This window comes from Mus musculus, chromosome 12 (assembly GCF_000001635.26).
Source record: "Mus musculus strain C57BL/6J chromosome 12, GRCm38.p6 C57BL/6J".
Classification (NCBI taxonomy): domain Eukaryota; kingdom Metazoa; phylum Chordata; class Mammalia; order Rodentia; family Muridae; genus Mus; species Mus musculus.
In genome coordinates this window covers 27,089,365-27,115,341 of record NC_000078.6, presented here as the reverse complement: position 1 = coordinate 27,115,341, position 25,977 = coordinate 27,089,365, and the positions used below count along the sequence as shown (strand labels likewise).

General features: G+C 40.9%; 2 long non-coding RNA genes across 7 annotated transcripts in view; one reads left to right on the top strand and one right to left on the bottom strand.

Moving 5' to 3' along the window:
- The window catches only part of Gm30401, a 42,715-nt gene that overhangs the window by 10,923 nt on the left and 5,815 nt on the right, over positions 1 to 25,977 (bottom strand). For 3 of the 6 annotated variants that reach the window (XR_872605.2, XR_872604.2, XR_872607.1), the window contains 3 exons: positions 20,928 to 24,114; positions 19,838 to 19,966; positions 16,253 to 19,189 (listed from right to left, as the gene is read on the bottom strand). The exons of 1 other annotated variant lie outside the window; for it this stretch is intronic. This is a non-coding gene — a long non-coding RNA (predicted gene, 30401). Of the gene's footprint in view, positions 1 to 16,252; positions 19,190 to 19,837; positions 19,967 to 20,927; positions 24,115 to 24,351 lie in introns of those variants that run through there. 2 more of the 6 variants (XR_872606.2, XR_001780592.2) reach the window with 2 other exon arrangements.
- On the top strand, positions 347 to 25,105 carry Gm20187 (predicted gene, 20187). Its single transcript, NR_045052.1, has 3 exons — positions 347 to 844; positions 18,431 to 18,625; positions 23,826 to 25,105. It is a non-coding gene; the product is annotated as a predicted gene, 20187 (long non-coding RNA).

The window sequence follows — 25,977 nt, the reverse complement described above, 5'->3', positions numbered from 1 at the left end:
AGCAATAAAGCAGCACTCTGTCACTCACATCGGCCTTTCTCACCCACCCACACGGTCTTCCTGCTGCACACACACAAACACATGACCTGGGTTTGCAGTCCAAATATGAGAAACAATCTCTAGAACAATCAGAGGACCATTCTAACCTTTGGCGGTTGACATTGTGCTCACTCTGCTGTAGGTCCCTCGTGTGCTGACCTGCACCTCCCCCACTTTTGGCTTCCAATTCCCAGGGCTTCAGCCTAACAGTGCTTTTACAGCACTCTTAATCTTTCTGGTCTGAGCTGGGGGACGTGATAACATTCAAACATGTGAGGTCAGGCTCAGCAGTGCACACCTATGCACCCAGAACTTGGGAGATGGAGGCAAGAAGATTGAGGGTTCAAAGGTAGCTTAGGCAACACATCAAGACTCAACCTAAATCAGAAGCAAAGCAACAAAAATGCCACAACCACAGAGCAAACCAAAAGAAAAAAATTTGGTGAGATTGGCAACCAACCTAGGGGATTTAAAGCAAAAAGGCTATGTGGCAGGTCAATGATAAGATGGGCTGTATAATCTGCAAGGTGTACAGCAGGCTTCCATGGGACTGTGACCATGTATATACCATCACTACCATGATGGGTATTGTGAGGAGAGGGTGTGGCAGCAGTCCCAAGAAGGCGCCAGGGACTGCAGCTAAGTCTTATGACTTGCACCTGACTTCCTCATACACCTGAAAATAAGCCATGACCATTGTGAGAGCTGCGCAGGTGCACCATGATGCTGGCGGTTTAAACAAGTCCATATTTGGTGGAGACGCACCCCTGCTGCCCTGATTGGCTGAAGCTGCGTGCCTGGTGAGGTGATGTAGCCTGCTGTGAGTGGATGGGGACTGAGAGTATATAAGAGTGAGAGGCCCGGGGTTCGGGGGAAATAGATGAGGAAAAAGATGAAGAGAGGGATAAAGTTGAGAGAGATAAAGTTGAAGCGAGAGAGATGAAGACGGAAGTTTGCTGAATAAACTGCTGTTAGAAGGACTGGTGGTCGTGTCCTTCTTGCTGGTCGAGAGCGGACGCGACAGGGTATGAGTTGCACATCTTGGTGGCTTTATAAAAGGAAGACTGAATGAGGGTTGACAGGATAAGGTAAGCTTTGCTGCCTGGGGATGAAAGTCATCCTGAATTCATACGTCTAACTAATGCTAGGCTTTACCTAAAGATTCTCCACTGTTGACTCTGAGATAGTTTAGCCAAAATGCAGGGATGGTGGGAACCTCCTAGGATAGAGAGGGGTCACAGGTGGTAGTAAGAAAACCAACAGTTACCACAACCCTATTCCTCCATAAGAAACCTCATTATTGCAATGGAAAGAGTGAGCCTATCAGAGACTTCCAAGAGCCCACAAGAATACCTGTACCTTGATCTTGGTCTTAGGAGGCCGTGAGCAGAGAACAGAGCCATGTTCTGTCTGGACTAACAGAGGGCAAGCTAATACATGTTAATGATGTGTTTTTTAAAAAGTAGTAAGTTATATTGATATGTAAATTCCTTTATTTTAAACTGTAAAATGGAGTATTTTGAAAATATTACATTCACCAACATGCTCATACCTATAATTAGGATATTCTTATCATTCCCAAAGAAATTTGAACCCATGGCACCTGCTACTCACCCTTCACAAAGTATCAGTGTTCTCCTCCTAGCATTGCCTGATCTATGGAATCTCATATGAATGGGATTATACAGTCTATATGTATTTCTAGTTTAACTACTTAAAAAGTTCATTTACTTAGTGTGTGCATGTTTGTGCAGGTACATGTGTATGTATGTGTTTGTACATGTATATATGTTGTGTGTTTATATATGTACATCTGTTTATCTGTGTTATATATTGTGTATCTCTGTGTGTAGGTGTGTATATGTATGTATGTTTGTTTGTATGTATGTATGTATGTATGCATTGCTCCTCTGTCTGTGTGTGTGTATGTCTAAATGCATGTGTGTACATATGTGTATGTTTGCATGTATGTATGTATATGTGTGCATCTCTCTCTCTTCCATCTCTCTGTGTATATGTGTATGTCGAAATGCATGTGTGTCCATGTATGTATGTTTGCATGTGTGTGTTTACGTGTGTTATCTCTCTCTCCCTGTCTGTGTTTGGTATGTAAAGAGTCAGAGTTCATTGCTCTTTAAACCTTTGCCAGAAATCACCCAGAGAGTACCTAGGTCTAGATTTTCCTTAGTAGGAAGTTCTCTCTCTCTTTCTTTTTTAAAATTGTCTGATGATTCAGTCTCTTCACTTTAATGGAACCAACAGCCTTTTCTCTCTGGTTGCCCAGATCAGCCAGATCAGTTGATCCTTTCAGTTTTAGCTCGGTCCTGTTGGCTTGCCCACTCTCTTTCCTCTGTTTGCTTCCTTTTTGCCCTGGCTTCTTAAGGGAAGAGTTAAGATGCTACAGGTTGTCATTGGTCTTACAGCGTGTGTGCTAATTTGATTTGTGGTTTTTCCCTGTGAACCATGTTCTTATTAAGCAGGTTATTAAGGACTGTTCTGTTTTCATGTATTTGCACATTTTACCATTTCACCACTGATTTCTATCTAATTTCATTCCAGTGTGATTAGCACGCAATTCTTTGTGTGGTTTCATCCTTTCCTGGCTAGTGGCGCTTCTTTTACAGAACCACATGTGCTATAGCATGGACAGCACAGTGTGTTCTGCTTTGCACTGGCCAGGCCTAACTGGTTTATGGTACTATTTGAGGATTGATCCCCCCTCTATCTCCTGTCTAATTCTACCCATCATTGAAGAGGGTGTTGATTCTACAGTAGGGTTTTTTTTTTTTTTTTTGGATGTGGATTTATTCTTTGAATGAAGCATAATTGTCCCTGGTATTCTGGGGCATCCTGGTACAAGTACAGGCACTTGTCATGGCATGCTTTCCTGAAGATAGCTGCTTCACAATAAGGCATCTTCACTTGATTTGCCTCACAAGTTCTGCCCTGGAGTCATGGAAAATGGTGCACCCGCTTTATTCCCCTGAAGGTGCTGTGCACTGGCATGTGCACTTTCCTTCCAGCATTCTCAAGTCCTTGGATAAGAGACAGTTCCCAGATACTCATCGTAAGCTGCATGCACAGCAAACCTCCTAAACATATAATAGATACACTCCAACACCCTATTAGCTATCTGACATGAAACCTATAATTTTCCTCACTCAAGCATTCATGTAAAGTTTAACTTATATACCAGGCACAGGAAGAGATTAATGAAAATATGTTGGACATATAATGGAATAATGATAACAATAGACCATAATCAGTTTTGTTAATGCAATCTCTCTTAACACATCCAGTAGTACTCTACCTACCCATCTCATGGCATGGGGCAGTACAGTATCCTGTAGTGTCATGAACTGACTTGAATAACTAGAGGTTGCCACTTCCTGTGGCTGCAATTTTTATAGTCTGAGGCACAACAGCAAAAGTAGTATAGTTTCGTTTTATCTTTACTTACAGTCTCACAAATAGATTTATTCTTAACCAAGGTCTCACCAAGATCCACTCTCAGTTGTGTTTCTTTCCTTATGAAGTAGTGAGTACGAGTGTAAACCAAGCCCTTTATGACTTCTCTTTGGCCAATCGTTTCAGCATCATTACTCCTGTGCTTTGGGTTGATGATGAGCAGAATAACACAGTTACCTAAACACAAGTACTGGGGTTACTGAGTTGAGTAAGTAGCCCGTGGGCAGGTAGTACGTAGGGTGTGGATACGCTGGATCAGCTGGTGGTTTGGATCCTAGGGAAAACATATTTGGCAAGAACACTGTGGTTTGAAATTTAGGAACTTAGAATGTATACATTACTTATTTCAGTACATTTTCATTTAGTGAATTTGGACTGTGTTTAAGCATGGTAGGCTGAAACAAAGAAAGTGAGACTGGAGATAAATGGGCACAATAATTACCAGGTCATTTATCTTTCAAATTGATCCACTGTGCCATTCTCTGTCTTTCACTGGAATGTTTAAACCATTTATATTAAACATAATTACGGACAAGGTGGGATTTATGTCTGAATTTTGACATTTAATTCTTATATGTCTTCTTTACTCTTTTGTGGTAAATATATATTATTCATGGAATGTTCTAATTCTCATATAATTTCCTTTATAATCTTGAATCATCTTGGAGATAGTGCTGGGATTACCAATCAACACTGTAATTTATAGTAGTCAATTCACATTGGTATTAACTTCTGTTTATATGTACAAGATTGTGTCTGAAGCTCCACTTTGAACTCTTCCTATGAGCTACTATCATACAGATGATGTTTGTGAACTAAAATCCCAGTTTACTGTTTTTGTAAATTACCTCATTAGGTGGTTACGTTTGAATCACAAGGAAGGAGTTTGAAACAGATTTGTCCTTACTTCTGAGGCAGGCTCTCATGTATCCTAGTTTGGCCTCTAACTTGTTCTATAGCTGGAGTTGGCTAATCATCCTGCCTCCATCTCCTGAGTGCCACCAGGTCTAGCTTCTTTCTCTTTTCTTTTCTTTTCTTTTCTTTTCTTTTCTTTTCTTTTCTTTTCTTTTCTTTTCTTTTCTTCTCTTCTCTTCTCTTCTCTTCTCTTCTCTTTTCTTTCCTTTTCTTTCTTGATGGAGATTCCTATGTGTAGACTTGTATAAGTGACATGTTATGGTTTTTCTCCAGCCTCATCCCCTATATCATTTGCTCATACAATAAGCAGAGTGATTCTATAGAACTCACATTTTGATCATATTAATCTGCCTTCCTAGTTACTGCACTGTGAGCACACAATGAGAACAAAGCCAGGTACCTTTCCTGGTGTGTAAGGAACTTATTCTTAGACTGCTTCTTCAATTATCCCCTGCCTTCTTTGGACAATGGTGTCTTCACTCTGCCCTTTCAGCTTCATGCTCAATCTGAGCCCAGATGTGTCCTATCAATGCAGTAGTTTAGAGGGTTCTTTTGCTTGACAGCCATGTGATAAGCTCTTTTTCTTTTATGAACTCAGAAGTCTTTATAGAAACTTAAGTGCAAGGTCCCTCCATCTTGGATTCTTGATTCTCTTTTCTTATTTATTATTTTCCTGCCATCAATATTAGCATTATCTTAGTGACTAGCTTCTCCTTAAAATGTGGTTATATAAAGGTGGGAGATTTTGTCTGCTTCCTTGCCGGTATTTTTCAATAGGCTTAATAGACCATGCACAACATCCAGGGGCAAGTACATCTATCTCTCAGTGGTTTCTCAACAGCATCACTCTTTACTCCACCAGCTCTTACTTAGCTTCTGCTATGTAGTTGTTGAAGCAGAACTGAAGGCTAACCATAGGGTAGGGTGGAAGCTCTAGGTCCAAATGGGGCTATATGCAGACAAAAGACAATCATACCTGGATGCAGTGCCCACGTTGTAGGTCTTCACTGAATAGTGATTCAAGGCCAGGGTGCAGAATGATAGTATTGATGCAATACAAATAACTATAAATAACACAAATAAATGCTCAGCAGCCCATATTCCATGTGGCTTATCTGTGGGCTAGATCCTAATGGGGCTCCCATTACATGCCTTACACATTCAAAATACACATTCCTCCACATTCTTGTTTCCAAGAATAACTGCCTCTGTTTAGTTCTTCCAGCTTACCCATGAATCCACTGCCTGGATTTGACCACTGCCTATTTAACATCCAAGTTGAAAGGCTACCTTCAGTCAAATTGTGCTGCTAGTAACACAAGATGACAGGGCTTTAATGCAAGAACAGACACTAATCCACCGTATGGTCAAGGGCATGACCTTTGTGCAATCAGTTCCTTCCTCATGGAATACTTAAGTGTACCATCTGATTGACTTCACAGTGGCTTCTAAGTGAGTTAATATATGTGGTACATATAATTCCTGCCTAATAATTCCTGCCATAGAGTGTATGCCCACTAAATACTAATTATTTTATTCATTATAAAGATTAGGTGAATGGGTATACGGTCTTCTTCTCAATGGGATCTCATACTGTGCCAGCCCAGATTTGAGTTAAGTATCAATACTGATTACTTGCCCACAGGTGAAATTATGTTTTAACTGGGAAGAGGGACCTGGGTTTGTCACAGTTAGGGATGATTCTCAGGGATGAACAGACTAGCCAGAGTCAAAAAGAGGAGCCATCTACTAAGGCAGGGGCTTTGTCTTGGCTCTTTTCTATGTGCTGATTCTGCTGTTGGCAGAACACAGCACACTCACCTACCTACCCAGAACACACACTAACTCAGGGGAATACCATTCCTCTGTCTCTAGCCATTGTCTTTTGTGTGGTTCTAGCTCCCTTGGGTCTAGAGCTTCCACAGTGCTCGGTAGCAAGAGTAGAGGTGAGGAAAGGGGAAAGCTTGCAGTAGCTGGACCTGACTAGGTTTGCTGGATTCACTCCTGACATGCACTGACTAGGTCAGGCACCTTTTAGGGTCATTTCAATTTCCATTTATGAGCAAGTCAAAGTGATGGCTTCATGTAAAACCCTTCTTCTAACCTGACCTCTTAGGGTGAGTGGAAAATCCTGACTAGAATACAGGACAAAGGATGTGGCTCCAGAGGTATCTTTTTTTTGTTCTTTTTAAAAATATGTCCAAGATGATTTATTATTTGTAGTTTATAAACATAAAAGTTATCTCATGAAACTCATATATACATGTATATATATATATATAATGTATATATATATATATACATATATATATATATACATATATATATATATACACACACACACACACATGTATATATGAGCTGGGTTTTTTTCTTTTTTTTTATTATTGGGTATTTATTTCATTTACATTTCCAATGCTATCCCAAAAGTCCCACACACCCTCCCACACCCATTCCCACACCCACCCACTCCCACCTCTTGGCCCTGGCGTTCCCCTGTACTGAGGTTTCTTTATCCTTCACTACCCATAAGTCTTTCCTGTGTTGTGTGGCAGTGTTGCTGCTTGTCTATCATTTTTCGTGAATCTCCTCTCATTTCTTCTCAGATGTCGCCTGAGTTACCATCCTATTTGATATCATTGCCTGCTTCATACTGGAGCTTCTGACCTTGTTGGATTTCTTTTCTAGAATGTATGGATACCTCCTATTGAGGAAAACATCATATTTTGTGCAATGCATAGAGATTAAAACAAAATGTCTTTTAAGTTTGCAACAATTATAATAGGTCCAAACCTTATTCAAATATGGCTGTTAAGCAATGAATACTTGTCAAGGAAGGCTTGTAGAAATGGTAGAAACAGGGAGAAAAAAAATAAGAAAAAAACAGGTAGTTGGTACACTGCTGCTTGGTCCCAGATTCCCTGTGGACATTATAACACATACTTGAATAACTCGACTCCTGGGACCAGCCAATGAGAATTCTCACTGGTCCTGCCACTCACTAACTATAATGTTGGCAAAGAACTTATCTTTATTTATCGTCATCTGTGAATGGAGAGTAAAGCCATCTCCTTCTGCACAGCATTGCTGGGAAAATAATGTCCGATATATTTAGTGTAATGTCTAACAAGAAGTGTCTTCATAATTGTCATCTATAATCAAATATCATGTGTTTTTACATTAAGTAAGTCTAAGAAAATGGTAGTGTAAGCCTTGGTTAATGCCTTCTTTTCCTTTCCTTTCCTTTCCTTTCCTTTCCTTTCCTTTCCTTTCCTTTCCTTTCCTTTCCTTTCCTTTCCTTTCCTTTCCTTTCCTTTTCTTTCCTTTCCTCATGCCATAATAAAAATACTTCAGTAGAAACAACAGAAGTAGAAAAAAGTTTATTCATCTTACAGTTTTTGATTACATTAGGTGTCAGGAATTTGAAACAGGTAGTAAGAGTCACAGTCAAGTGTAGAGAGCAATGAATGGATGCATGCATTCCTGTGCTTAGCTTGCCTTCTCTGCATGGTATAGAATCCTCTATCCAGGGAATGGTGACACCCACAGTGGGCAGATATTCCCACCCCAATGGTTATAAGCAACATAATAGCCTGCAGACATGCCAGTAAGCCAACCTCATCTACACAATCCTTCTAGACTCCCTAGGTGATTCTAGATTGTGTCAACGTGACAGTTAAAGCCAACCATTATAAGTAATGCAATAATTGAATCACCAGCTGACTCGTCCTTTCTCTCTAAGGTGCTTTCTGATTTTGCTTCCTCTGTAGTTCAGCCCACAGAAATGAATTCACATTCACACTAAAAGGAACATTTTTGACTGTCTGACACAGATTTCTCATACATTAGCATATACTGACATTGTGTTTCAGTCATTAGGAATTGAGTCTATGTTATTTAATCCCTTTGGAGAATATCATTTCTGAGCATTGAGGTAAGAATAGATCTCTGGGTACAGAAGTCTGGATCATGATAGGTTCATCAGTCTGATCTCATTGAGAACATCTTTTGCAGGTATCCAGGGTCATTAGTTTTTATTTCCACTATAGAGCTTATGGAAGTAACCTAGCATGCTGGGCTGAATGGGAAGGTACAGTGACTTACTCTTTGGAACTGACTTGCTGAGACATCTTTGCCCATTGTTCAAAGATATCATCTGACAACTACAAACATATCTGGTTCACAGAGGCTAGATGCAATCATATTTGGTTCTCAGGAGAGATTCTATCTACTATACATTGAATTATGTCCCCTATAGACATATGGGAGTCCTGAATTTCATAGCTCAGATGGTGACCTAATATGGAAATCAGGGTCCTTGAAAATGTTGGTTAAGACAAGGCTATAATGGGGTAGAGATGCCTGTCTGCTAACACAGCAAGCATCCTTATAAAGAGAAACCTGGAGAGAAGAACGGCATAGGAACAGATGTAGAGCCTTCAGGGATGAAGCTATGAGCCATGGCACTGGGAGGGGTGGAGCTGGGTTTTCTCATTTTCAAAATTCCAGTTCTGCTGACACCTGGACCTTTCACTTCTAGGATTTAGAGCTGAGAGACAACAACTTTATCTTGTTTCAAGTCATTCCGAGTGTGGTCCTGTGTTCGGATGTCCTAGAGAGCCACCAGGCAGACATCCATGAGCATCAGCCTTGGAATCTGGTCCACACTGACTCTGTGCATTCTTCTCTGACCACTCTATACTAAGCATAGGTTTGACAATAGAGTGGAAAAGGCTATGCTTCCCTCTACACATCAAATACCAAAAGGAAAGATTATATTGTGATACCCCAGGAGTGTTCTTTGGAAAATTGCCCACATCTAGCATCAGTATATGAGGTCAGATTACCTAACCCTACATTTCTGATGAACAAGGACCCACTGTGTGCTTTCATTAGTCAGTCTCTTGCAAATGGTTAGATTAGAAGACAAACAGCCTTAGCAAGATCCTCTTTTCAAGTTTTTCCTCTCTTGTGGAAACCTGTTCATGGAAGGACATGCCTTTCAATATCAGGAAAGGAGCAGGCTGCGTTAGGTTAGAGTTTGTGTCATTTCCAAAACTGGAAATCTGACTTACATAGAAGGCAGCAGATGTGCAATGTCAGCCCACTTCAACAGTGGTGATATTCTACTAGGTTCTTCACTCTGACCACTCCATTCAACAACGGTGCAAGATTAACCTGGACGTGATAGTGATAAAGGGAGATATGCTGCTTATGGCCTGATCAAATAGTACATCTTGGAAAACACAATTGTCCAGACATCCCTATTTCAATACATGGGTTATTTAGCCAAACATTAGAGAAGCTGATCCCAGGAAAGTGAAGGTAGTAGACCTTTGCACTGGGAAGGATGTGGTAAAATTTGTGCCCAGGTAGCTCTTTAAACAGGCTTTCCTGATCTGCATAGTGGGTTTCCATAGCATCAGCAGTGGCTGTCTCCAGCCCTCCCTGTGCAGCCCAAGGCTATTGGCAGAGCTGGTAATTTCTTTAAACATGATTACCGCTGCTTTGGGATTAGGTAACCGCAAGGAACAGAAGCGGCTCTTTCCAGCTGGAGAGCTCGTGCATTTGCCAAATGAGTGGTTTTGAAAATTGGCCTCCTTTGCTGAAACACGTTTTTCTACAATCTAAGAAACCAATGGCATAAAAGAGAACCGTGTCAGGATCCAGGCGGCAAATTGGACCGGGCACATCCTATTGTTTTTTAAATTTCTGTTGAGGAATGAAGACGATCCAAATATAGGCTTCTGGGATTTCCACTCCTCTGCAGACAGCACAGGCCAGCACATTTGAACAGAGCTCTGTTTCTGGCATAACATTCAGCCTCCAAGAACCCTCTGAGAGCAGAGTTGGGTAGAATGCTGGGTAAGCAGGTCCACTTGTAAGACAGACATAATCTGGTACCTTTTATGGGTACAGCACAGATCCATGGTGAGACATAATTAGCAAAAAAATTTCACAATGTGCCCTCCTAGTCTTGAGTGACTTGGCAGAAGATAATACAAAGGCAGTCAGTTTAATATATGGGACGTCAACTAATTAACTAACAAAGTTAAAACTGTTTTTTATTTTTCCCACCCGGTCCTGGTAGAGGCGGGAACCCATGGCAACTGCAGATTAGCATCAGCATGTACAGGAAGGATGCTGTAGAACTAGCAAACACCAACCAAAGAACACACCTGGCAAGTCAGAAAGGAACCCACTGCAAGGATCGGGCAGGCTTTTGGTACTCCCTTCCTACCTGGGCCAGCTCAGTGCCCAGGACTTAAGTCCTGACATTTACCTGTTAAAGTCACCCATCTTTTTGACAAACATTGACAACAGAGGCCTGGATCTCAGGTGTTTCAACTATAAAGAGTCTGAAGTTATTAAATTGCAAAACTTCCTTTTGGCCTGCTACAGAGGAGGAAGAAAAACTATACCACATTTTCTTGTCTCTACAGTCAAATAAAAGAAAATTAAGTGAGTTTCAGGGCTTCTTTTGAGATCCTAGAGATGGTATGTGTCTGTCTGCTCATCATGGTTCATGACCATCAGTGTTCTTAGCATTGAGAAGAAAAGGGAAGATGTCATTTCAGTTGCAGACACAGCAGCTTTTGGAGAACAAGTTGGTGAACATCCTACACCTTTGGAACAAAGGTATCCAAGGCTTATCCAAGACCTGAGAACACTCAGATTGTTGAAAGAGGCAACACCACTGCTTCTCTTCAACCTCTTTAAGACAGGAGAGAGGTGACTTTATTCCAGTGGTTTTCTACCTGCAGTCATGACTCCATTGAGGGACGATCAAATGACCTTGTCACAGGGGGTCACCAAAGATCATCTACATGTCAGATATCTACATTAGAATTCATAACAGCAAAATTACAATTATGAAGTAGCAACAAAAATAATTTTATGGTTGAGGGCCACCTAACATAAGGGGACTCTATTAAAGGGTAGCAGCATTAAGAAAGTTAAGAACTATTGTAAGTTGGAAGCTTGGCTCTGCAACTGTTTGACAAGAAGAAAATTAAAAAAAAAAAAAGGTTGGACAACTAAAATATCACTAAAGCTTCCAAAAGAAGCACTCAGTGGTTCACATACCTGGTATGCACGAGTACAGGCAGAACTAATTACCTCCACCTCCAAAGCTTTTTTGCTGTATGTATATGGCCTCATGCTGTTGTAGATGGGCTCCGGCCCTCCCTCCAAGTATGTACCAGTGGGAGACAGCTGTACCCGGCGTTCCCCTAGCTTTCTTCCCAGCATCTAGCTCACCCTCCTCACACTTGCTTGTCCACACTACAGCTCACTCACTGACTTCCTGCTGCTTCCCTCAGTCTCATCTCTCTAGTCAGCTCTCTTTTTAGTATCTCCTTTGCTCTTCTATGAGTGTTGTGTGCATGAGTGTGCTCATGCAGGTGGAAGCCAGAGGTCAACATCAAGTGCTCTCCTGATCTCTTCTCCTTATAAGTTTTGGAAACAGACTATCTCCCTGAACCTAGGACATGACAATTTGGCTAGCCTGGCCTCAGAGATCTATTCCATTGCCTCTCTAGGGCTGGGGTTGAAGGACTATGCCATTGCTTCTGGCTTTTTATGTGAGAGCTGGAGATTAAGTCTCATAAATCCTTGTACTTGAACCAGCAAGTCCTTTAATGCTTGAGTTCTCTCTTCTCTTGGCTTGTAGGTAGCCTGCAGCCTTACGTAAAGGTTCACCATTCCATCCACTAATCCTTCTAGCCTCCAGACATACAAATTTGTCCCGAATCCAGATTTCTAGATTTGTAACATCCAACTACTTGAGAAATTGTCAGGAAAGACCTATAGCCACAGTTACCCCTGAACCTTAGCCACTGTGTGCCATGTAAGTTGCTGAGCTTGGATGATTGGCTGTGGCCATCAACAGTCCATTGTAGCCTTGCCCACTTACATGGACCTGCCAGACTTTGTCAAGATGGCTTTTGCATGGGTTATTAGTAACTCTAGCCTGGGCTTCACACATTGTGCTGTAGTATATTTGAAATTCTTAAACTTGCCTGAGAAGGCCATATTTTAAATTATAGTGAAAACTTGCTTTGGACTAAATATCTAATTCTCCCCCAAATGATAATAGAATTTTTTGATTGTCAAGATGTGGTGACTGTCATATCCATTTAGTGGATAGAGACAAGATGCTGAGAGACATCTCATAGAGTAAGTGCAGCCCCACATGATGGAAAGTCACCTCATTCACCATGCCATGTCAGTGGTACCAAGGGTGTAGCTCTAACCATCTCTCTTTTATTACTTGTTTGAGCTTTGTTACTTTGCTTTTTCTGTGAGGTGTGCCAGTACACAGAGCACTAGTTGGCAGGGGAAGGTGACAGCCAAGGTAACATTGGTTTTGCTTTGTTTTGTTTTCTGTCTCAACCATTGCTGCTTGACATCCATTAATTCTCCCTTTCAGATCCAAATGACAAGTATGTCTCCTGTATTATTCAAAACCGAATTAAGCAGCAAATATTGACCAAGTCTACATATAAGCCTATGGGTTGTAACTATGTATACAACACAGCAGCCCAGTTTCATAAGGGAAGTAGACATGGGTATCCCTGGGTAAGCAGAGGCTGCCGAGATACCATTGGGATACATTGAGGAGAAGATATTGCAGCGAGGTGAGTATATATGATGGAAAGTGGAGAAGTGGAGCATGTGTAGGGTTCCAACAGTAGAGGATAGAAGAATATGGCATAGATGCACAAGATGCCTGTGTCTAAGGCACGAGGGCAGCAGAGATGTGATCAGACCCAGTATGTGGGCTGTTGTAGGAAGCAACCTGGATGTCCAAGGGAGCATGATAGAATGTATGGAATGGCTCAGCTGTCTAAAGTTTAGAATTCATCTTAGTCAGGTATCACAAGACCCCACTAAAGCATCTACCACAGCATTCTATGGTGCCACATGTTCTTTGCAGGTGACAAAACCTTTGAGTTCTATTAGCTTGCTGCCCCTCTCCTCCCTCTGTTAACTCAGATCTATGGAATAATCACTATCTCTTCCTACAGAAACAGGTAAAATGTCATGGAGTCAGATAAAAAGCTGAAGTGCAACATGCCTTGGCACCAAAACTTGTCATGCCAAGAGGAATCCACAGAAATGTGGTAGACAATGACTCTAGGACATTTACTACTTCATTCATGGGAAGGCCACTGTACAGATCTCCTCAACTTCAAAATCTGAAGCAAACGGGTGGATCAAAAAGACTGGAATACATTCAGAAACAAGTTCTAAAACTCACACAGAAGTACTTAAGAACTGTATAGTTTCATTCTTTTCCTAACATAACTCACACTCTCATTAGAATTCACAAAATTCATTAGAATTCTAACTTATTTTGAGACAAGGTCTCTCCCTGGCCTATAACTTAGTAGTAAGCTTCATTGGCTGGCTAGAGAACCTCTGGGATTTGACTCCACCTATTCACAGCATGAAAATACAAAGGAGAAACAGTCAACAGACACCATTTCACATAAAAATAGACCAGTAGGGCCAAATGTATATTGCCTTCAACCTCAGTTTCTCATTAAATACTATCTGTGCCTAAAAATAAAAAAACAAAAAAACAAAAAAAACATTTGCACCACTATTACACCAGTATATTTTGTAGGATGTTCTCTATTGCAGGCCACAAGATTTATAGCTAGAAGATGATTCTATAAGTTTCAGAATTAGGAAACAGCAGTCATAACCCTTATTGCATCATTCAAATCCTATGATGAAATTTATTTTTCTGGGGGCAAAGTATGTATTGAATTCATTGAAGATACTCTGATTAAATTTTTCATGCAATATATCCTTCCCTTTGCTTAACTCCCCCCAGATCTTCCCCATCTCCCTATCCACTCAGTTTCATGTTCTTTCTCTCCTTCTAGAAACCTCAAAAGCAAAACAAAAGACAAGAATGCCAAAAAAAGAACGTGTAACAGAAAGCCTACTAAAGAGCAGTGGCAATAACAAACCAAACCAAATAACCAAAACAAACAAAAACTCTATGGGGTATGTTTTGTGTTGGGTGACTACTCCAGGCCATGCAGGGGATGCATTAGGTTGATACACCCAATGACACTCCATTGGAGAAAACAGTATTTCTTTTTCCCAACAGGTAACGATTGCAGATAACTTGCTGGGTAGGGGTGGAACTCAGTGTTCATTTCCCCCTTCTCAGTGCTGGGTTCTCATCTAGCTTGAACCTCCAAAGGCCTTGTTTATGCTGTTACAGTCTCTGTGAGTTTATATGTGTATCAGGCTTGTTGAATCTAGATGACATGCTTGCCTTGGAGTCATCTGTCCTCTCTGGCTCCTACAGTTTTTGTTTGTTTGTTTGTTTGTTTGTTTTTTATGGTTTTTGTTTTTTGTTTTCACCTCCTCTTCTGTAGAGATCCTTGAGCCTTTGATAAAGCATCCTGTTTAGGACTGAGTACTTCAAAGTTGTTCACTCTCTACACATTGTTCAGTTGTAGGTCTCTGTGTTGATTAGCACATGTTGTAAGAAGGAGCTTCTCTGATGAGAGCTGAGTGATGTCTATCAGTATAGTAATATATCATTCGGAGTTATTTTATTGCTATGTTCCTTCAAAAAATAATCATAGTGGGTTTCCCCATAGGCCCATGATCTATCCAGTCTCAAGTTCTTAGCCACTTTAGCAGTGTCATGTGTGAGTTACATCTCATGGAGCGACACTTACATACAAGTAGTGGCTGGTCACTCCATAACATTTGCACCACTATTACACCAGTATATTTTGTAGGATGTTCTCTATTGCAGGCCACAAGATTTATAGCTAGAAGATGATAATTACTTTAGTTTTCTGTAGTGTGCAGAATACCTTTCAGCACCATGAAGCTTCTAGTCAGTCACTGCTCAGTTTCTCTGTTTGATGATGTAAACAATAACTTCAGCAATAGAGTTCACCATCAAATTGTGGAGGGTAAGCAATAGAATTAACACTAGTCTGTGATAGTTGGGGGTTTAAGACTTTTACAGTAATTTCTTTCTCTCTTTCTCTTTCTTTCTTTCTTGCTTGCTTGCTTGCTTGCTTGCTTTCTCCCTTCCTTCCTTCCTTCCTTTCTTCCTTTCTTTCTTCCTTCTTTCTTTTCCTTTCTTTCTTCCTTTCTTCCTTTCTTTCTTCCTTCCTTCTTTTCTTTTCTTTTCTTTTCTTTTCTTTTCTTCCTCCCTCCCTCCCTCCCTCCCTCCCTCCCTCCCTCCCTCCCTCCCTCTCTCTCTCTCTCTCTCTCTCTCTCTCTCTCTCTCTCTCTCTTTCTTTCTTTCTTTCTTTCTTTCTTTCTTTCTTTCTTTCTCTCTTTCTGTTTTAAGCATTGTACACATGTAAACGGTGTATTTTTATTACATTCACCCTTCATGCTCTCCAGATCCTCCAAGTTCAACCCTCATCTCCTTAGACACAATTTTTGATTGGATGATATTTTAACCTCTGCGAGTTAAGAAATAGTTTTGCAATTCATACACTAGGAACCGTGTCTGGGAATGGTAGCAGTGTTACCTCCAGTGTCAGTTGTTCATATGCCTCTTAGTAATTATGGTCTTCTCTCATTTCATGAAATCCAGAAAATCTAAATACAGTTTTCACTTCAAATTATGTTCTATTGCTAATGCATTCTTTGGACTGATGTGAGGTAGAAAAAAATAAGTCAATGATAAAGAAATTGAGCTTTGTGGACTCTGGGTTATAAATAAAGTAATAATACAGATTCATGTGCACTGATCTATATATAAGAAACAAAAATATTAAATATCACTATTAAATAAACATCTTATAAAATGTCTCCATCACCTATTTCTCTTTAATTCAGTTTAATCCCATTGACATTAGACAAGAGCTTATTTGTTCATGGCACATGACTCATCACTGTGGGTCAGACAGAGCGATGTACTGTTCAGGTTATATCCTTATCAGGGACAATGATGAAGACAGAATCTTATCAACTTTCTGCTGGTATGTAGTATTAGCTGTTATCATGTATGTCTTGTGATGTCCCTATAGCCTGTTTTGAGGACAAGCAGGCAGAGACTCATTAAAGTGTAAACACTTTCATGGATATCATAAATAAGAATTATTAAACAAGAATTAAACCAGTGATCTCAGCTTCACAAACAACCCCAGCCCCATTAAGTCATATTCAAACTGCTTTTGATCTAAAAGGGGATAGGCTGTCTCCTGTGTGAAAGGGGAGAAGATCTGAGGCCTCTCAAGAAGCAAGTGCAAACACTTCTCTGATCAGACTCAGCATCCTCCCAGTACGGATATTTCCCCCGGGGTCTTCCTGGCTCATAAATGGAGTCTGAAATCAATATGATGCTCGGAGTATTGGCAAAGCATGGGGGAAAGGTCCCACAATTTTGTTTGATAACATTAAATTAAACTTGGATTTTAAAACTTACTCATAAGCCTTCATTGCATCAAAATAGTTCCATCCAAAGGCAGGAATAAAACACCCTTTTCAGCCATAGCCTGCTCTATTCACCTGCTGCTGGATGGGACCTTTTGTTCAGTGGAAATCCCAAGGGCCATTATAACCTTATCGTGTGCATGTGAATGTCCTCAGATATTTTGCAACATTAAAGAGTTTCCCCCAAGTCCCACAGCCACTCTTTACTCCCAAGAATGTGAACCTTATCTCATATGCTGCCAACTCATCTAGAGGCTAGGCTGCCTTTTACCACATCAGTGACGATTTCAGCTAGGACATTGGTTTGTGTCTGTTCTTATGAAAAACTTTGCATTTTAACGACTGTGAATTAGCAATTGCCATGAATAGCATTTAATTGTTCTTGTAATAATGTGTTCCTCCTGCCCTCCAGTCAGGATAGCTGTTGTGGTTGTTACTTACTGTTTCCACACAAGTAGAATGGTGAATCCACTCAGGATGACTGTTGCCATTACCATTTTCACACAAGTATAATGGTATATCTCCTCAGAATGACTGTGCCATAGAGTGGGTGGCTCCTTAGCTCTGTGTCTCACAGGAAGTCATCCTGCCTGTACACAGTACAGACTCAGCAACCTGGTCTGGTCACCACAGATGAAAGCAGGAGGCACAGTGGGCTGTGACTGGACTATTTTTCTGGAGACCTCAGACTTGTAAACATACCACACTACGACCTCTGAGAGCCAGCAGAGCGTCTAGTGGGGGCAGTGTTGATCTGGGGTCACTTCTGGGTTTTCAGAGCAACCAGGCCAAGTTCTATATTTCTGGGAAGATGAGTCTACATCATTTCCACTAGAGAGGTGTAAAAATCAAGAGCTTCTGATTCAAAGACTGAAGACAAAAACCTTTGTATCATCACTCAGCACGTTGTGTAAATGTCACCCTGTAGGCTCTGGCACATTGTAAAGTGAAGGAAATTATTTATGGTATTTGTACATTCTCTGTAGAGTATGTAACCATACTTAAGACAGACTGTATATTCATTATCTCTGTGTATACAGAAAATTAGTACTGGTTGCTAGAAAGATGGTGCATTGGTTAGCAACACTTGCTGCACTTCTGGAAGGCCAGAGTTCAGTTCCAAGTACCCACATCAGGTGGCTCACAACCACTGGTAACAATAGCTCCAGGAGATTTGATGTCTCTGGCCTTTGAGACACCATATATTCATGTACACACACTCACATGCAGACACACACATGCATACACACACACACACACACACACACACACATAATCAAAAATAGTAAAATTAAATCTTAAAATGAAAGTTAATATAGTTTTGTTGCAATAGTTTAATGGGCAACTTCTAAATAGATGGATGGGTAAATTAAAGGGAAAGGCATATATCACATGAGTGCCTGTTAGATCTGTTTAGGACACATGTCCACTAGAGTTAAACTATGAGGCAATGTAGGAATGTTTGAGGCTCCAAAACTAGGAGAAAATAGATGTCAGGACGGTGTACAAGTGTTCAGCCTAATCCAGGTGGGATATGGTGACCTCAAATGCCAATGACCTTGTCTTGTTCCTCTAGGCAGGTTGAATTCATCTGCCTGCTTCCATAGGCTCCATCCAGACTAAGCTCTACAGGAACTGCCACCGAGACAGAAGTCTCTCTTTCCTCAGTCACTTGGCCCAACTCAAATAAGTCCAAAGGACAGAAGAGTAATGTGTGAAGTAGGAGCCACAGGGCAGGAGACGCCAAACCAGAGGGGCTGGAACTCACCTGGTAAGTCCAAAGGCTACAGGTGAGATGAGAGAGTAGATTTAGGTTCTGCCCTGGCCTCTGCCCATCCAAGAGATTGGTGTGTTATTGTGTCATCTTGAGACGTACAAAAGGCCCAGTCCTTGGTATGGTTGGGCCTGTGATTGAAATAGGACGGGTCAGTCATGACCCTGTTCTGCAGGCCCCTTATCTGGCCGTTCTGAAGTATCTTGTTCTCCTTAACACAGAGGCCTTGGCAGGCCCATATAGATGTTCCCAGTGAAGAATCTCTCCTTTCACCTTTCCTCAACAAATCTCAAGCTTGGTTTGAGATTTGCTGCCATCATCCCCAGTGTCTTCAACCACATTGACGTCTATAATTCTTCCTGACTTTTCTTGCTGTCTCCCCCTAATATTCATCAGCACATCCACCAATGTCTAGGACAAAGAAGGGCTTTATTTGAGCCCACAGTCTCTCCTCTTCTCCTCTGCCTCAGTGGTGCATGGACACATTTGCCCCAACTCTCAATGTCCACAGCCCTAAGGTGAGCTTTGTAACAAGCATCAAAGCAGATGCCCCGGAGGATACTGGGTAGAGAAGAAAGTAAGTTGCAGTTATCAGACAAATCTTAACTTGAAAATATACAACCTGAAGTGCTTCAATGTCTGTTAGTAAAATCTGGTTTTTTTGCTGTTTTCTGGCCTGAGTTTGAAGAGCTTTTATCTCCCCCGCCATTGAAAAACATTTCTGAACTTCTTACATTTAATTAAGAAGAGCATGGACCTAATTCACCCCACCTTCTCCCCTACTTCCCTCCCCACCCCACTCCCCCACCCCCCCACCCCCACCCCCGCCACTGATTTGACTAGGACAAACCCCTTCAAAGTTTTCTCCAAACCCAGCCATACTCCTAGGTTTACGAGAGGTTATGGAGCTGGGCAGAAGTCTTGATCAAACGTGACAGCAGACCGCTGATAACATCAGTGTCAGTTTACTCAATGGAGTTATCTAAGAAATATGGTATTTAATTAGAGTCTACTCAGTTCTTTTTAACTGTGAGCAGGGAGTTCAGACCTGATAGCCAGCTCTGAACAAAGACTCAGAAGCTTCTGTCACTTTCCCACAGGGCGTGGTGGCCAGAGGCTCCTGGTGGCCAGAGGCTCCTGGGCAGGGTTAGTCCGGGCAGAGGAAGAAGTTAAGAGATTCCTTTAAAAAAATGCTAATTATCAATTTACCTCACAGAAATTCCTCCTATTGGTCCTTGAGGGGTACAGTTGTGTTTTGTGATTAACCTCAAATCACACAAAGGAAAGCAAAGACGATTGTGGTTTTAGAGATACAAGGCTTGATGAGTAGGTAGCTGTCTGTAGGAACAGTGAATTACAAAGAAAATCAATTTGGAAAGAGAGCTAATTAGGGCAAAGAGAATTTTCAGTTTCACATATCTTTTTTCCTTTCTTTGCTCTTGGAGTGAATTAAAGGCAGATAACCCATTTGACCATCCGTGTTTCCTATACTTAGCATATAACAAATAGCATGAGAAAAATTCAATGCATTTTAATGAAACCTCTTTCACCATGGGACACTTTTCACAAACTATGGAAATTTTGCAGATAATTCATTTATAATTCATATTTATTGTTGTTGAGGTGTGATCTTTTGATATGTATTATAATGGTAAGTACTGCCCCTCAAGGCCAGATTGCTACCAGGAATGAGAGAATCCGCACATGCTATGTGACCTTGCTCCTTGATTTAAAACTATTGGTTAAATGAAGATGCCCACAGTGACTAGCTGAGCAGAAGAGACATAGGCAGGTTTGGGGGTTCCAGGGCTTGGGGTCCAGGGAGACCATGAGGAGAGAGAAAGATGGAGGGAAGAAAGGACACCATGAAGTAAGATTCTTAAAATCATGGCCATGAGGGCTAGCCAATTAGAGTTAAGAGCAGCCCAGATGGAACACAATAAGTAATAACTTGGGGTTATCAATAGGAAAGTAGATTCTAATAGCATACAGGGTAGATATCTGCCCAACTTTAGTGCTGGTAAAGGCTTATTATAAATTAAAGGTTGAATGTGCCTTTTATCTGAGAATTGAACAATCAAAGACTGAGTAGAAGTCCCTAATTGAGATTAAATATTTTCAACAACATATTATATATACTTTATGTCATATGTATATAGTCTGTAATAGGTCTGGTGAGAATTTGTTTTCAAGTAACTAAAATTTAGACATATTATGGGTTAAAGACCCGAAAGCAAAAACTATACCACCCTGCCCATTCAAATTTTTGTTATTACTGAAAAAACAAAGCAATGTTAACCTGCAACAAATTTGAAAAAGGATTTAAAGTGGTGGCTTCACTGGGCATGAGGAAGTCAAGTCAAGACTTATGAGGAAGCTTCCTCCCTTCTGTCTAGCATTCATAGTTTTGATCAGTGCTGTCTAGGCTGCTGAAGGCAATAGATCATCAGAAATATTATTTAGCTATGAACCTGTGAACTGTAATAATGACCAGATAGGATTACAGATGCAATAGTGGCATGAATGTCATCTGGGTAACCAACTATTTCTACTTGGATTTAATTCCTCCAGTGTGAAACACATGTTTGCTGCTGTAAATCTAGCATGATTGGGGTGCTCATAGGGTTTGGGGGATGAATTAATTATTATTATTACTTTGCTAAGTGAACATAATGCCAAACAACCTTCTAGACACACATTTCTGTACCCATAGATTAGTACAGCTCTCAGATTCCAGCAGAGATGTTTCTTTGTGCAGTGGTTGGCAGTTAATGCAGAATTTTATAACTGATCAAAGTGCAGACAAAAATAACTGTGGAATCCAGCCACAAATGGGAAATCTGTCTTACTACCCCTGTGCATACACACACTCACACATAGGTTAAAGTCTCAGGGACCATTGTGGATGAGACAGCAGAAAGGTGGTAAGAGCCAGAGGCTGGGGAGGACTCAAGCAAACAATATCTTCTGGAGATGACAGGCCCATGACACTCATGAAGTCATCCCAGGTGTGGCTGTCTGCCATACCACATTGGGCCTGTCAACAGTCTGTCGTAAAGTGAAAAGGGGTTTATCAGTCCCACCTCTTACTATCTGTGAGCAGTTGTGGCTTCTCGGGGAGGAAGACTCCATTTTCCTTATGAGTGTGGCTCCTGTTAAGTCAGCTAAACTGCAGTACATGTATGAACAAGTATGTGGATAGCATGAACTGAGTTATTATATAATAATATGAGTTATTAAATAAAATAAAAAAGACACAAAGTTGGGGGAAAGTCGGTGGGGTGGATCTGGCAGGAGCTAGTGGGGGACACTGTGAGGGAATATGATCAAAATACACTGAAAATCTCAAAGAATTAATTAAAGTATATTTTTAAAGGTGGCTTATTCTTTGAAGGTACCACTAACTTGAATAAGTTTTACTCTCTTTCTTAGCCCTGCCATCCACCTAAGACAAATGATCAGGTCCCCTTTCTTATACTTGCATGATGCCTTCTGGCTATTCATGATTGCACTATGCATTCACTATTCATGAATGGACTGAGTTTCTGCACGTAAGAATGCTCATCTCATGCAGAAGAAGGGCTGGATCATAGCAAGAGTGCTCTGTTCCTTAGGAACAGGAAGCAGGGAGCTCATGATAAACTTGGCCTTAATGCTACACTGTGCTTCTAAGTCACTGGCCTCCCTCTTAATGAAGCCTGATATTGCTTCTCATATCTACTCAAATGATTAATAGGGAAACATGAAAAAAATAAGAGAAGTTACTTCCAGGCATAGCCCTGGTATCCAGGGGTGGGTCTTCAGTGACCCACCTGCAGGGCTGGGGTCAGATCACTTCCACCACAAAGTCACATTTTCTATGCACATCTTTCTGTCGGGGGTTTCTGCTTCTACTTTGTGGTGCCTTCTTCAGACAGCCCACCCTGTGAGGGTCGTGAGAGCAGCAGAGTAGATGACTGAAGGAGATGCTCAGTGGTGCTGATCTCCATGGTGCCCCGTCTATGTTTGACCCGCTGCTTGACAATGATTTTTAGAAAAATCTTACATGAATAGACAAGAGAAATAGTTCTGAGTCCCCATACACCACTTATGCTTTTGTGAAAACAGAATTTGCTAGGAAATGACTGTGATATGTATTGAGTGAATTCTATGTACTGTGCACTCAGTAAATCATTTTCTTGAGGTATAAGACCCAGCCTTGCCCCCCCCCCCCCCAATTTCTGTGATGATTACCAGACTCTCCCGTTAGGATTTAACCATTTGATCCCCAAGTTCCTATGTTGAAGCCTAAAGTGACCATCAGAAGACATGTCCTGTGACAGGAACACCCTTGTTGAATGAGGCTACCCAGCAGTGGGACCACAATCCAACAGAATTGTGTGTCCTTGTTGATAAGGAAATGGACACTGTGGGTGCAAGCTCTCCTAAGAAAGGCCAGGAGATACCACAAAGTCAAGCAGAGGCAGCCTGCGTCCTTGGGATCCCAGTGTCCAGAGCTGAGGAATAAGGTCCTTACTCTGTTGCACTGTGTTCAGACAGAATCTGAGGGGAGAGTTGTGGCACCTACTACTGGGGATTGGTCACATGAAGGGACCTCAGTTAAGTTTGTGGGAGGAAACTCAAGTGAGTATGAGCTTATAGTAAAGATCACACTGAGCTCAGGATAGGGAAGAAGAGATGAGTAACCCAGTGCTGGCCAAGCTGAATACCCATGGCTAAGCCACGCCCTGCTTTCAGGCTCACTCTCCTCTTAAGGGAAAATAAAGGCTACTCTAAAACTTGATATTTGGAAAGAGTTAAGCTTGTGAGGAAGCAGCAGAGTACAACTGTGCACCCCAGTTAGACTCAGCCATTTTTTATACCTTACCACATTGGAATGAACGCTCTCTTTTCCTCATATATAAGTATGTATTATGTATATCAATGTTTATAGAAACACACATAGGTATTGCGATATATTTTAAACCACCTAGAAATAGACGTTATCTATCTTAATGATTCTCTTATGTCTTACTTTATGCTTTACATAATCGCATCCCGGCTACAACAAACAATATTTATGTAATACATTTATCTAAACTATCATTTTTATTGCAATTCTAGCAACCGAACTGATGTTTTTGTCTTTGTCATTTTTCCTGTCTGGGGCCTCATATAGCATTTGTTTGTATTTTGTCTCTTTAATCTTTTTTTTCAGTTCAGAAGATTTACATGGCCGCCTTTGACTTTTATGACACTGACAATTCAGAGGAATAAGACACTTTTAAGATACTAGTAGAGAGTTAGCTCCTTGGGGCTTGGCGGGTGTCACTTCTTGAGGGTAAGTGGTTTATGCATTCTGACTACACCGTGGCAGAGGTGACCATAGGTTTGTGACAGGGACTTGTACTAAGAGCAATGTGACCCATATCCTCATCAATGTCAAGATGGCTTCTGATGTTCCCAGCTGAATGCTGATAGCTTTTCTTCCCAACTAACAAAGCAATCTGTGAAGAGACAAAATTTTTAAAAGGCTTTTAAAAAATATTATTCTATCTGTCTCCCTGTCTCCCACTCCAGCCATGTATGTGCATCTCCTCTCTCTGTCTCTGTCTCTGTCTCTGTCTCTCTCTCTCTCTGTCTCTCAGTGTATATGTGTGTGTGTGTGTGTGTGTGTGTGTGTATGTGTGTGTGTGTGAAAAAGAGAGAGAGAAATCAGTTCTCTCCTTCTACCATGTGGGTTCCAGGGATTGAACTTGCATCTCAGCCTTGGCAGCAAGCACCTTTACCTACTTACTGATCTATTTTCTATTTTAACAGCTCTGGGAGACCCCTCAAGGGCACACAGATATTCTGTTCCTATTAAATTAACGTCACCAGTTGAAAATCAATTAATGATCAATCCCAGAAATGGCATTCACTTTGGTGGTTGAGAAATGGAATGACTTATAGGTTAGCATTCTTTGCACTCAGCTTCACTTAGCATTGAAAGTTTGACTTCAAGCCAGAGCATCTATTAATGCTACAGACATATATTCTTAATGCTTTGGATTTATGGATTTATGTTTATTAGTGGGTGATTATTTTTGGTCCTCAAATTGCTTCAGAAATGATTTTGGGGTTGGAAGGATAATAGAGGGTGGTAAAGGTGCTTGCTGCCAAGTCTGACTATCTGAGGTTGAGCCCTAAACCTATATGACAGGCAGGAAGAACTGAGTCTTAAAAACTGCCCACTGACCTCCACACCCCAACTATCACACATACAACAAATAAGTAAATGTTATAAAAGCAAAAAGAAAAAAAAATCTTGGTCTTTTTCAGATGAGTGTTTCCCTATGCCTTGTCCTAGAATTGGACATTTTTGAAAACCTTGTTTTTCTTGACTTCTCTGGATCTTCATGACCAAAATGGCCTTCAAAACAAGAATGGAGTGTTAGATTTAGTTCCTTGCTTGACATATCTGTTTTATTTACTGCATGAATAAATACAAACTTTCTCTATTTGCGTCTGTTGTGGTTTGGTTGTGGGATGTCCTCCATGGGCTCTTGTGTTTAAACACCAGTGTCACAGTAGGTAGAGCCATTTTGGGGACTTGTGGTTCATCTAACAGAAGCAGACCCACCATGCAGGCTTTTGACAAGATGGTACCTGTTTTTAGTCTCATCAGCCTCCTGCTATTTCCTACTCTAGGAAGAAAGGGTTTGTAATGACACTGTCACCACAAACTTCACAGCTTCCTTGCCAAGATATTTAGCTGAAATAAATCTTTTCCCTTGTCATCATTTCTACCAGGTATTTCCTCACACCAATTAGGGAATCAACAAACACAGAATTCAAAGTCTGCGTTGCTAAAAAAAAAAATCAGATATAACTATTTGAATTTTAATTCCAACAGAACATAATATTTTCTCTTAGTATAAATTCTTTCTCTTTAGGAGGGAGGGCAGGAGAATATGCTACTGCAAGGAAGAACCGAATACTTTTCTTTTTAGGAGTTCCTACTTGCCAAACATAGTTCTAGGCTTTCTACATTTTCATTTCCATTGATTTTCATAAATCCTCTTTGTATAGGTAAAAACATTGAGGCTTCAGAGACTCTTGAAAGACTACATAGTAAGCACATAACAGAGTTTGAATTTTAATACAGTTATAATGACTATAAAGGCCTGCTTTTGTTAAAAAAAATAATCTCATCCTCAAAGTCCTTTATTTCTTTGAAAGAGAACAGTTCAATTGCTTGCATCCAGCCTGGTCCCTATCCATTGAAGGTGAGAGAGGCTCCTCCAGTGGCTGCTTTCAGTTCCCTTCATGGACCAGTTGGGCTGGTCAGAGGGACACCTGCTGATGGATTAGAGATGGTGCTGAACAGA